Consider the following 11994-nt stretch of genomic DNA (forward strand, 5'->3'; position numbering starts at 1 on the left):
AGGGGGTGGGGTGTGTGTACGCTTGTCTGTAAATGTGTGTGGGTCTGTGTAAATTGTGTGGGACTGACAAAGTGAGAGAGATTGAGAGAGTGTGTGAGAGAGAAAGTGAGAAAGAGAGAGAAAGTGGATAATGGATGTGAGCGGGTACTGCACATATGTGTTTACAGAGTAATAGAAATCGAGGTTACAGAGAGGAGACACCCTCTTCTGCTCATCTAAAAACACTGCACTTGTAAGACCCATAGAAAATAATATTTTCTAAACAGAGCTGCACATGTGAATGTGCTGCAGATAAACTGTGTCTGGCTTAAAAATGCTTTTGAGGGAATTTCATGAGCCACATGTCACATAAATCCTACAAGTATTTTATATATTAGCAACAGAATCCTGGCAAGAACCAAAAGTCCAGCGAAAAAGAACAAAGAATCCACCACTTTGTGGTTGGACAATCTGCTATGCACATTATGGAAGTAAGAGGTAGTCTAAATATTCACTATTTCATAGGAAAAAGCAATGATGTACTCAATAGACTTTTCAGTAAAGTTTTAGTCCTATAATATTTTTACTTGAAATAATGCATTTTTCTTTACCCCCTACCTATTTTTAGAATCACAAAAAGTTGTCCAACTACATTAGTGCCGTAGTAAACTGATGTACATATAAGGGAGAGGTGCGAGTTGCTTTAAGGAGAGGTACAAGAACTGCCTTGATGAGCAACCGGGCAGTATTCCAACATGATAACGACTCCAAACACACCTCCAAGATGACCACTGCCTTGCTAAAGATGCTGAGGGTAAAGGTGATGGACTGGCCAAACATGTCTCCAGACCTAAAGCCAATTGAGCATCTGTGGCGCATCCTCAAACGGAATGTGGAGGAGCGCAACGTCTCTAACGTCCACATACTCTGTGATGTCGTCATGGAGGAGTGGAAGAGGACTGTAGTGGCAACCTGTGAAGCTCTGGTGAACTCCATACCCAAGAGGGTTAAGATAGTGCTGGAAAATAATGGTGGCCACACAAAATATTGAAATTTTGGGCCCAATATGGACATTTTCACTTAGGGGTGTACTCACTTTTTTTGCCAGCGGTTTATACATGAACGACTGGCCAACTTTCAGAGCTCAGCTCCTCTCTAGGTTTCTTCTTGGTTACAAATCTACTAGGGAGTTTCTCCAGCCACTGCACATCTACGCTATTCAAAAAAATTAAGGGAACAGGCAATCATCAGAGTATAATACAAAGTCCATTAAACTTCACGGATATCAATCTGTCCAGTTAGGAAGCATAAGCTATTGTGAATCAATGTCACCTGTTTTGGTGCAAATGAAAGTGACAACAGGTGCAGTGAAGAGGTAACGACAAGACATCCCCCTAAAAAGAGATTGGTTTTGCAGGTGGTGGCCACAGACAATTGTTCTCTCCTTATCCTTCCTGACTGATTCTTCTCTAGTTTGCGTTTTGTCCTTGTCACTCAGGTTGCACACGTAGTCCAGCTCCTCCAGGATGGCACATCCAAATGTGCCGTCGCAAGGTTTGCTGTGTCTCCCAGTACAGTCTCAAGAGCATGGAGGAGATAACAGGAGTCTGGAGACACCATAGTGAATGTTGTGCTGCCTGCAGCATCATCCAGCATGACCGGTTTGGCGGTAGGTCAGTGATGGTCTTTTAGAGGCATATACTTGGAGGGTTGTACAGACCTCCACGTGCTAGCCAACGGTACTCTGACTGCTGTTAGGTTCCAGGATGAAATCCTCAGACCTATTGTCAGTCCTTACGCTTGTGCAGTGGGCCCTGGGTTCCTCCTGGGGCAGGACAATTCCCGGCCTCATGTGGCCAGAGTGTGTTCAGTTTGAATCCAATGACTGTTGTTAGGTCAATTTGTTCTCAATGAATTACACAATGTACAGTAAAGATTTTGATCATTAATATATTTCCATCATCGAACCCCATTGTGTGATTGAAGTGTTCCCTTCATTTCTTTGAGGAGTGTATATATTACATTTTGCTGATGTAAAACATTGCAAATGCTGGTGTAAAAGAGGCTTTATAAAACACATTTCTTTGATTAATAAATTCATATTTAGGAATAAGTTGCTTTAAAATATTGTATATAAAGAAATGCTGCTCTCATAGAATGGTATACCATGACCACTATCAAATGGGATTTTCTGGATGAAAAATATTGCGATGCTGCATTTGTTACAGACATACTGTTTTTTGTTTTTCATGACACTTTGACGTCTCAATATTTTCCGCTGTTGAAATCTATTAAAACTGCACATGTTTAAAATGTCCATTAGGTCAAAAGATGTAGTATTATATGTTTCAATGTGTTTCAAAGGGATAATGCAGTTAATATTTTGTCTTTTTATGCCATTGTTTACTACCTCAATCCATCCTTTTATCATTTAATGCATACAGTACTATTGTACATTATTGACAATTTATACTCTGATTCCAAAATGGAATTTTTTTCACCTGTTCTTCTGAAATCAGCTATGAATATACTGTGTTTATTTTTCCCAGAATTAGTTGCATGATTGCAAATATGTTACCAAGTTACCAATTTGTGATTGTTGTTACATTTATTCTGAAAAGTAAAGCTAGATTATTCCAAATGTTTTTTGTAATTATAGAAGTAATTATACATTCTCTTTCACAATTACAAAACTGATTAAGTCACAGCTACAAAACTGATTATCTGTACAGTTAACAGTTGGCACATATTTTTTTTCACAACAAAACTTACATTACCATTTTACTATTAAATACACATATCAGCCATAACATTTTGACCAATCAATCAATCAAATGTATTTATAAAGCCCTTTTTACAACAGCAGTTTTCACAAAGTGCTTTTACAAAAACACCAGGCCTTAAACCCCAAGGAGCAAACAATAGTAGTGTTGAATTTCAGTGGCTAGGAAAAACTCCCTAAGAAGGCCGAAATTTAGGAAGAAACCTAGAGAGGACCCAGGCTCAGAGGCCACCTGCCTAATATTGTGTAGGTCCCCCTTTTGCCGCCAAAACAGCCCTGAACCTTCGAGGCATGGACTTCACTAGACCTCTGAAGGTGTGCTGTGGTATCTGGCACAAAGACATTAGCAGCAGATCCTTTCAGTCTTGTAAGTTGCGAGGTGGGGCCTCCATGGATCGGACCTGTTTGTCCAGCACATCCCACAGATACTCGATTGGATTGAGATCTGGAGAATTTAGAGGCCAAGTCAACACATTGAACTCGTTGTTGTGTTCCTCAAACCATTACTGAACAATTTTTTGCTTTGTGGCGGGGCGCATTATCCTGCTGAAAGAGGCCAATGCCATCAGGGAATACTGCTGCCATGAAAGGGTACACATAGTCTACAACAATGCTCGGTGGAATATGTCAAAGTAATATCCACATGAATGGCAGGACCCAAGGTTTTCCAGCTGAACATTGCCCGAAGTATCACACTGCCTTCTTCCCATAGTGCATCCTGGTGCCATGCGTTCTCCCGATAAGTGACACGCATTCACCCGGCCATCCACGTGATGTAAAAGAAAACATGATTCATCAGACCAGGCTATCTTCGTCCATTGCTCCGTGGTCCAGTTCTGATGCTCATGTGCCCATTGTTGACGCTTTCGGCAATGACAGGGTTCAGCATGGGTACCCTGACTGGTTTGCGGCTACGCAGCTCCATACGCAACAAAGTGCGATGCACTGAGTGTCCTGATACCTTTCTATCAGTATCAGCTTTAACCTTTTCAACAATTTGAACCACAGTAGCTCGTCTGTTGGATCGGAACACACGGGCCAGCCTTCACTCCCCACGTGCATCAGTGAGCCTTGGCCGCCCATGACCCTGATGCCGGTTCACCGCTTTTCCTTCCTTGGACCACTTTTGACAGGTACTGACCACTGCAGACCAGGAACACTCAACAAGGGCTGCAGTTTTGGAGATGCTCTGACCCAGTTGTCTAGCCATCAAAATGTGTCCCTTGTCAAAGTCGCTCAGATCCTTACACTTGCCCATTTTTCCTGCTTCTAACACATCAACTTTGAGGACAGAATGTTAACTTGCTGCCTAATATCATGGCACACTGACAGGTGCCATGATAACGAGATTATCAGTGCTATTCACTGGATGTATTCAACAGTGCAACTGTATATTGTGGATGTTTATATCGTACTCTGGATGTATTCAACAGCGTGGATGTATACTGTGGATGCATACAGCTCTGGAAAAAATTAAGAGACCACTCCTAATTTTTTTTAAATCAGCATCTCTACATGTATGGTAGCCAATCCATTCCCGTGTCTGTTACATTCCAACACATGCACACCTCATTTTACTTAATGAGGTACTAATTAGGTGATTTCCTGAAATTTAACAAGGAAAATGTATATAAACCACTGCTGTGGTATCCTTTTGCAATAGGACCAGCTAGATGGCAAAAACAGTGCAAGTAGTACCTCAATGGTAATTTGAATTAAAAAAAATATTTTTAATTATTATATAATTTTTCATTTATAATTGATTCTACCCTGTGTTTGGCAATTATGTTTTGTGTTTGTGTTAATTGTAGCTCATTTGATAAAAACATAGTGCATACAACACCAGTGTTGTTTGTTCAATTATCATAGGGGGATACTGATCATGCAGTCACTCATACTGGATAAGAATGCGTGCTAAATTACTTACATCAGGACTGCCCAACCCTGTTCCTGGAGATCTACTGTCCTGTAGGTTCTCTCTCCAACTCTAATTTAGTACACCTGATTCAAAAAATTTGCTGGATGAAAAGCTTAATCAGGTTAGTCACAAAAGGGGTTGAAGAAAAAACCTACAGGACAGTAGATCTCCAGGAACTTGGTAGGGCAGCCCTGACAGTAATGATTAGGTGGTCTAACCACATCATAGCTAAATGACTGGCAAACCTTCCAGATAACGTTTGTTTTATGTTCTTCATCATTTCAGATAATGATGACAGATGAGAACAATAGTATCCAAAACTAGTTGTAAAGGATTGTAATGTTGGACTTTAACATGGATGTTTTTAATTGTATTGGAGGCTGTGGACTAACATCCGTTTTTAACATGCATGATGAGGACACAATGCCACCCAGTGGCAGAGTAGCTCTATTTCAAAGACAATTTAGTTTAAGGCAGATGAATGATGGCACCCTGTCACAAAAGGTGATGATCTGATCTGTAACCACGCATCATACATAAAAAATAAGAAATTTTGACTTTACTATCCAAATATTTATGGAGCGCAGTGTATCTCACTGAATGTTACAGCAAGTGAACTGAAATGGCAAGTTCATCACTCATAATTACTGTCACATGAAAATGAAATAGATAATTGATTACAACTGCCAGGCTTACCATATAACAATGAGGACCATGTTTTACCCACACAGCTACAACAGAAAACGAAATTACAGAATATGAACAAGAACTATATAATATTACTCCTAAGCAAAGCTTCTTCAAAGCTCATTGTGTCACCTGGCACAGTAGGCTTGCTGTGCCAGTGAGATCCAATGCCCTGTCTCCCTCGTTGGGGTCACTGACACTTGTTTTGTTGTTTATCACCCTAATCACTGTTCCTATTACCTGTATCTAGTACCTGTATCTTGTTGGTCTTTGTTTGGCATATCCCTTCTGTTTTGGTTGTGTAGTGTTTCTTTTGTTATAATTCAAGTTATTTTATTAAACATCTTCCATTCTCCCTGCCCTTGTGTCCATGCCTCAACAACCATTACACCTCATGAGCAGATGGAAGAAAAATGCCTGCAAATCCCAACACAGCCTCTATGCCCTACACACTTGCTCAGTGTCCTTCATAGAGATGTACGTTGCTGACAAAACTCAGAGGGAGACTTTTACACTGTGGCCAAGGGTTTAATAAAGGCCTATCCATTAAAAACCGCGCAAACTCCAGCATCAGAGTTGAATATTGGTTCTATAACTCCATTAGGACCTGACACTATCATTACAATATGAGCATAATGACCTCGTCGGAAGCAGTGTCACCTCCAACCGTCGATGCTAGAGTAATGAACACAGACTTTAGTTTTAGATGGGGTCAAAGCTGTTGGGTCCATAACTACGGAACACAGAATAAACAAAATACAATTGTGAAGATGTCAGCAATAGCTTAATTGACATTTTTAGCCAATAAACTTAAAACGTTCCACCCTAAAAAACGATTTTGACGGTGATACGACTGGTGACAGTAATTGTGTATTGTTGTTTGGCAGCACTAGCACAAACACTAGTAAAATTGATATTTTACCAATCTCATTAGCTCTGACGTTGTCAGACTATACATTTGTAGACAGAGTTGGGGAGTAACAGATTACAAGAAAACATAAAATATTGTAATCGGATTACAGATACTTTTGGGGAAAAAATTACTTTTGGGTTACTTCAATTGAAAAAGAATAATTATGACACGTTGCATGCTCGATTTTTTATTTAATGTTTTAAAAATATCGTTATTTGAACCAAAATAACAATTGAGCGCCTCAGTTGTGTGTGTGATCAACATGTGCGCAAAGTTGGACGCGCATAACCAGTTTAGTGACTGATGAAGTGCTAGTTTAATTGGTAAAAACAGTGTATCTACGATAATATTTGCCGACCCATTTAAATGTGATTTTGTTATCTAATTGACGCATCTTTCTCAGAACAATGATACGCATAGGCCTACCTCGTGTTATATATTTTTCAAGTTTCAAGGTTATTTGTCAAATGCACCGAACAACACAGCCAAGAGTTGCACTGAACAAATCAGAAAGGAAAGGTTTTTGAAGATTAGGCAACTATTTGTTAGATTGCTGTAACATGGGGCTGCCTTCAAGATAAAACATTAAATGGAATTAATCACGATAATTAAGGGCAAAATGTGTGTTTTAGAAGCACTCTGCCGAAGGATGATGATTTGCATTTTACGCAACCACCTCAACTCCGTCCATACAGGTAGGTCATGTGATTCAGTTTGCTTTGTTTGTATCTCAAAATATTTTATCCATTGGTGGTCATTGGCTGCTGACGACATTGACTTAAAGCTAAGAGTGCTGGTGTATGATCACAGTTCCTTTCTTTAATTTGCGTTTTGAAAATCTATCGCTGGTAAAATGTATTTGTGTGCGGATGTTCAAGATTGCAAACGTGCATTCGCGTGCCTGGGGTTGGTGGACAGCTAGCTCAATTTGAGGCATCGGGAGCTCGCAGTGGCATTTCCGGTGGCAGGTTGAGATGCCACGGCATCTTCCCTGTTAGCAGTGACATTTTTAGTGGCATGTTGAGATACCACAGCATCTTCCCCGTTAGCAGTGGCATTTTTAGTGGCAGGTTGAGTTAGCAGTGACATTTTTAGTGGCATGTTGAGATGCCACGGCATCTTCCCCGTTAGCAGTGGCATTTTTAGTGGCATGTTGAGATGCCACGGCATCTTCCCCGTTGGCAGTGGCATTTATAGTGGCAGGTTGAGATGCCGGTGGCAGGTTGAGATGCCGGTGGCAGGTTGAGATGCCAACAATTTTTCCTGACATGCCACGGCATCTTTCGCCGTTTATATGGTATTTCTGGTTGCAGCCTGAGATGCCACATATTTACTCGACCGATTATGGGATAGAACGGTGGCAAACAAGGGCTGTGTCCGAAATCACCCACTACTCAAATTATACAACCAAACCAGTAGCCTGTCGTACTGAAGAGGAAAGAGCATATCCGACTGCAACTGCTGGTGTTTGTAGAATTTGCTAGTGAGATACCTTATAGTTTATAAATGTTAACATTTGCCAATATTACACTTGGTAGCATTTTCATGACCCTATTTGTTCATTTTTTTTTCAACGTTTCTTTGATTATTTATAATGTTTTATTTGTATTACAGTCTGTTATGTTCTTGACCCAAAGCTCATGACCATAGGTGAGAGTAGGAACGTAAATTGACCGGTAAATCGAGAGCTTCGCCTTGCGGCTCAGCTCTTTCCTCACCACGACAGACCAATACATCGACCGCATTACTGCAGAAGCTGCACCAATCCGTCTGTCAATCTCCCGTTCCATCCTTCCCTCACTCGTGAACAAGTCCCCTAGATACTTAAACTCCTCCACTTGAGGCAGGCACTCTCCACCGCTGTACAAAACCTTTAAGGTAAAATGCAAATTACGATTTTGGCCAGCTATTTAAACTCTAGCATTGATTGATCCGGCAAAAGGTGTTCAACTGGTTATAGGTTATTCCTATTTGTTTTCTAATGCCTCTTTAATATGAAAGTAATCTAAAAGTAATCAGAAAGTTAAAAAGTAATCTTACTGATTACAAATGTGGACAGGTAACTGTAACTGATTACATTTAGAAAGTAACCTACCCAACCCTGTTTATAGATATAAACTTCTTCCTTTGTGCTTCTGACAGCAAAAATAAAAGCCAATGATTAGGCCTGCAGCTGAGGTTTTAAGGCACAACTGACGGCTGAGTAAAGAAAAGTGTTTTGGATTGTATTTATTGTTTTGCATTTTTGTTATTATTATTTTCATCAGCAGCGTGGTTGTGAAAACAACATGCTACCTGGAGACTTAATTGTAAATTCTTGCACAATTTCTCTTCACTCACACAAAACCACATATACAGACACTTCCTCTTTTTCTCTCTTTCAGGCACATGAGCTTGCACAATGCATGTTACGCAAATATATGCTTTCATGTGTATACCTATATTTGTGCGTGCATATTTGTGCAAATAGATGAGAACACGTGCATGTGCATTTGGAAAGTATTCAGACCCCTTTTTCCACATTTTGTTACATTACAGCCTTATTCTAAAATGGATGAAAAGAAATAGAATCAACATTCTACACACACCCCATAATCACAAAGCAAAAACCAGTTTGCAATTTTTAATGGGCACTTCTCCTTGGATGGACTTAAGGTAGTATGTATAGTTTAGTGTCTGAGAGATTTCTAGAGCAGTAAGCTGTGTCTCACGCATAATTGGCCAGGAGGATCTAGATTAAATCTTTGCCACCAGAAAGCACATTGACTGTGTGTATTGAAGAGCGAGAATCCAGGCAAAGACCCCATGATGTATCGATTGCACTACAAGTCAGTTTTATATGTAGTCGTGGTTGACCTTGATTGATAGAGCCATCGTATGTCTTTCAGTGATGTTCCTATAAGCAGATATATTGATAAATGTACAAGGCATCAGAATATCCTTTCTAAAAGATTCCAACTCTAAATCCGGCTCTGCCACTGTCCACCCTCTTCTTCTCCACTCAGCGGGTTCTTTAAATCCGCAGTAGACTGGTTAGCTAAAGTAGCTAGCTAACTTTACATTAAGCAGCACAATGGTTTGTTGTTATTATTTGAAGGACTCATTTTTGAAAGTGATACTACTTTGTGGTATTGAACCATACATTAAAAAAGTATTTGAAACACGTGGTAGCTGAATATTATGTGATCTTTTTCCTGCCTGTTGAAACGTGTTCAATACTGACTGGAGGATGTATTTACTAATCACATTTGGCCAAGAAAACATCCCCCACACCATTACACCACCACCAGCCTGCACAGTGGTAACAAGGCATGATGGATCCATGTTCTCATTCTGTTTACGTCAAATTCTGACTCTACAATCTGAATGTCTCAACAGAAATCGAGACTCATCAGACCAGGCAACATTCTTCCAGTCTTCAACTGTCCATTTTTGGTGAGCTCGTGCAAATTGTAGCCCCTTTTTCCTATTTGTAGTGGAGATGAGTGGTACCCGGTGGGGTCTTCTGCTGTTGTAGCCCATCCGCCTCAAGGTTGTGCGTGTTGTGGCTTCACAAATGCATTGCTGCATACCTCGGTTGTAACAAGTGGTTATTTCAGTCAAAGTTGCTCTTCCATCAGCTTGAATCCATCAGCTTGAATCAGCTTGAATGCCTGTGCATTATAGTTGATAATGTAGCTATTAACAAACAAAAATGCAGTCACTTTGTTGTTATTCAAGCTACAGTGTGAATATTTCGTACAACAAATGGTGGGGTACATTATTAGTTATTTCTACTGTTAAATGTGTGTTAATGTTTTTGCTAACTGTAGCTGAATGTAATGCGAGGGTAGAGCGTAGTATTTTAGATCTAGTTAAAACTCATTGATTTGAGTCATGTTTATTGAAAACCGTGGCTAGAGAAATTTATAATTAAGATACAGCTCCAGAAAAAATTAAGACACCACTGCACCTTTTTGTTTCCTTTCCTAAAAAGTCGAAAAGGAAGGTTTTGAGTGAGGAACAGAAGGGTTCAAATTAAGAGACCGCTGCAAATTGAACTATTCTTTTCCGGAGCTGTGTGTCACTAACAATCTACTGTAAAATGCCTACTCTAAAATGGTTTCTTTGCTGTTATTGCAACAAACTGGGGCATCTTTCAAAGGCGCTAAATAAGTACTAAATAAAGGGTCTGAATACTTATGTACATGTGAAATTTCACTATTTTAGATGTTTCTAAATAAGATCTAAATGAGCAGGTAAAGAGTTCATAACCTTCTGTTCATAATCAATGATCAATGAAATGAAAAGGAAAAGGGAAAAATTATCAATTAAGGACACTGGTTAATTTTTAACTACATTTAGCCATTAATTAAAAATAACTTCCCAAAACTGATGAAAACAGCCAACCAAGTACTTTCATGTTGTACTTTACATCTCTGAAGAGCTCTGAATACTTTCTGAAAACACTGAAATGTTAACTGTTGTCTGTTTATTCCACAAGAGCCTAGATGTCAACAGCAATTCTTTTCCATTCTTTGTAGATGACCCTATCCATCTCTCAGGTCTGATGTGGAGGAACAGTCTGCGTAAAGTTGGTCTCTGTACCCCATCAGGGATACAGAGACCATCCATCTTTGTATATTCACTTTGTTAATTTGATGTTTTTTATCTTTTCTTTTCTCTGTTGTTGTCTGCAGGTATCCACAAGAGGGCACCAACTGCAAGTGAAAATGGTGTCTGTGGTTTCAAATGTTGCGAGAAATACTTTGCCTACCTACAAATTCAAAATACATTTGAATTAATGTAAAACAAATTATAATTTTTATTTGGAACAATTTTTTAATTTATTTTTTACCATAACCCCTAAGAGATACATTTTTTGTAACCAAATGTCCATTGTTCCAAAACACCTGTCCACCCACCCATACTGTGTCCACAAACACAAATTAAGTGAAATGATGTGATGCTGTGAAAACCAAACTTAATTTAGTTGCATATTTTATATTGTAGTACTGGTTTTGACATTTACAACCATTGTTTTAATCAGCTGATCAAAACGGTCTTATATACATGTAAACTGATAAGCCAAAACATTATGAATTAAATTATTAATCAACAATTGCTTTTATCAGCTGATCAAAAGTGTCTTATTTATATGCATTACACTGATGAGCCAAAACATTATGATTAATGATTATGATTATGCCTAATATGCTGTTGGTCCTCCACGTTCCACCAAAACAGCACCAACTTGCCGAGGCATGGACTCTACAAAACCCCTAAAGGTGTCCTGTGGTAGCAGATCCTGAACGTTGTTAGGTGGAGCCACCATGGATCGAACTTGTTGGTACAGCACATCCCACAGATGCTCAATCGAATTGAGACCTGTCAGTTCGGACTAGACGGGATAGCCTTAGTTGCCCTCGCATATCGATGAGTCTTGGGTGTCCATCACCCTGTCACTTTCGGTAGGTACTCACCACTGCTGACCGGGAGCACCCCACAAGCCTTGTTATTTCAGAGATACTCTGACCCAGTCGTCTGGCCATAACAACTTGGCCCTTGTCAAAGTTACTCAGGTCTTTACTCCTGCATCCAACATCTACCCAGACATGTGCCCTTGTTAGGAGATGATCATTGTTATTCGTTGACTGTTCGCCTGAGTGGTGATAATGTTTTGGCTCATTGGTGTTTGTGTAAAATTACACCTGCTTGAAGGTTAATTGGTCAATT

This window comes from Esox lucius, chromosome 7 (genome assembly GCF_011004845.1).
Source record: "Esox lucius isolate fEsoLuc1 chromosome 7, fEsoLuc1.pri, whole genome shotgun sequence".
Taxonomy (NCBI): Eukaryota; Metazoa; Chordata; class Actinopteri; order Esociformes; family Esocidae; genus Esox; species Esox lucius.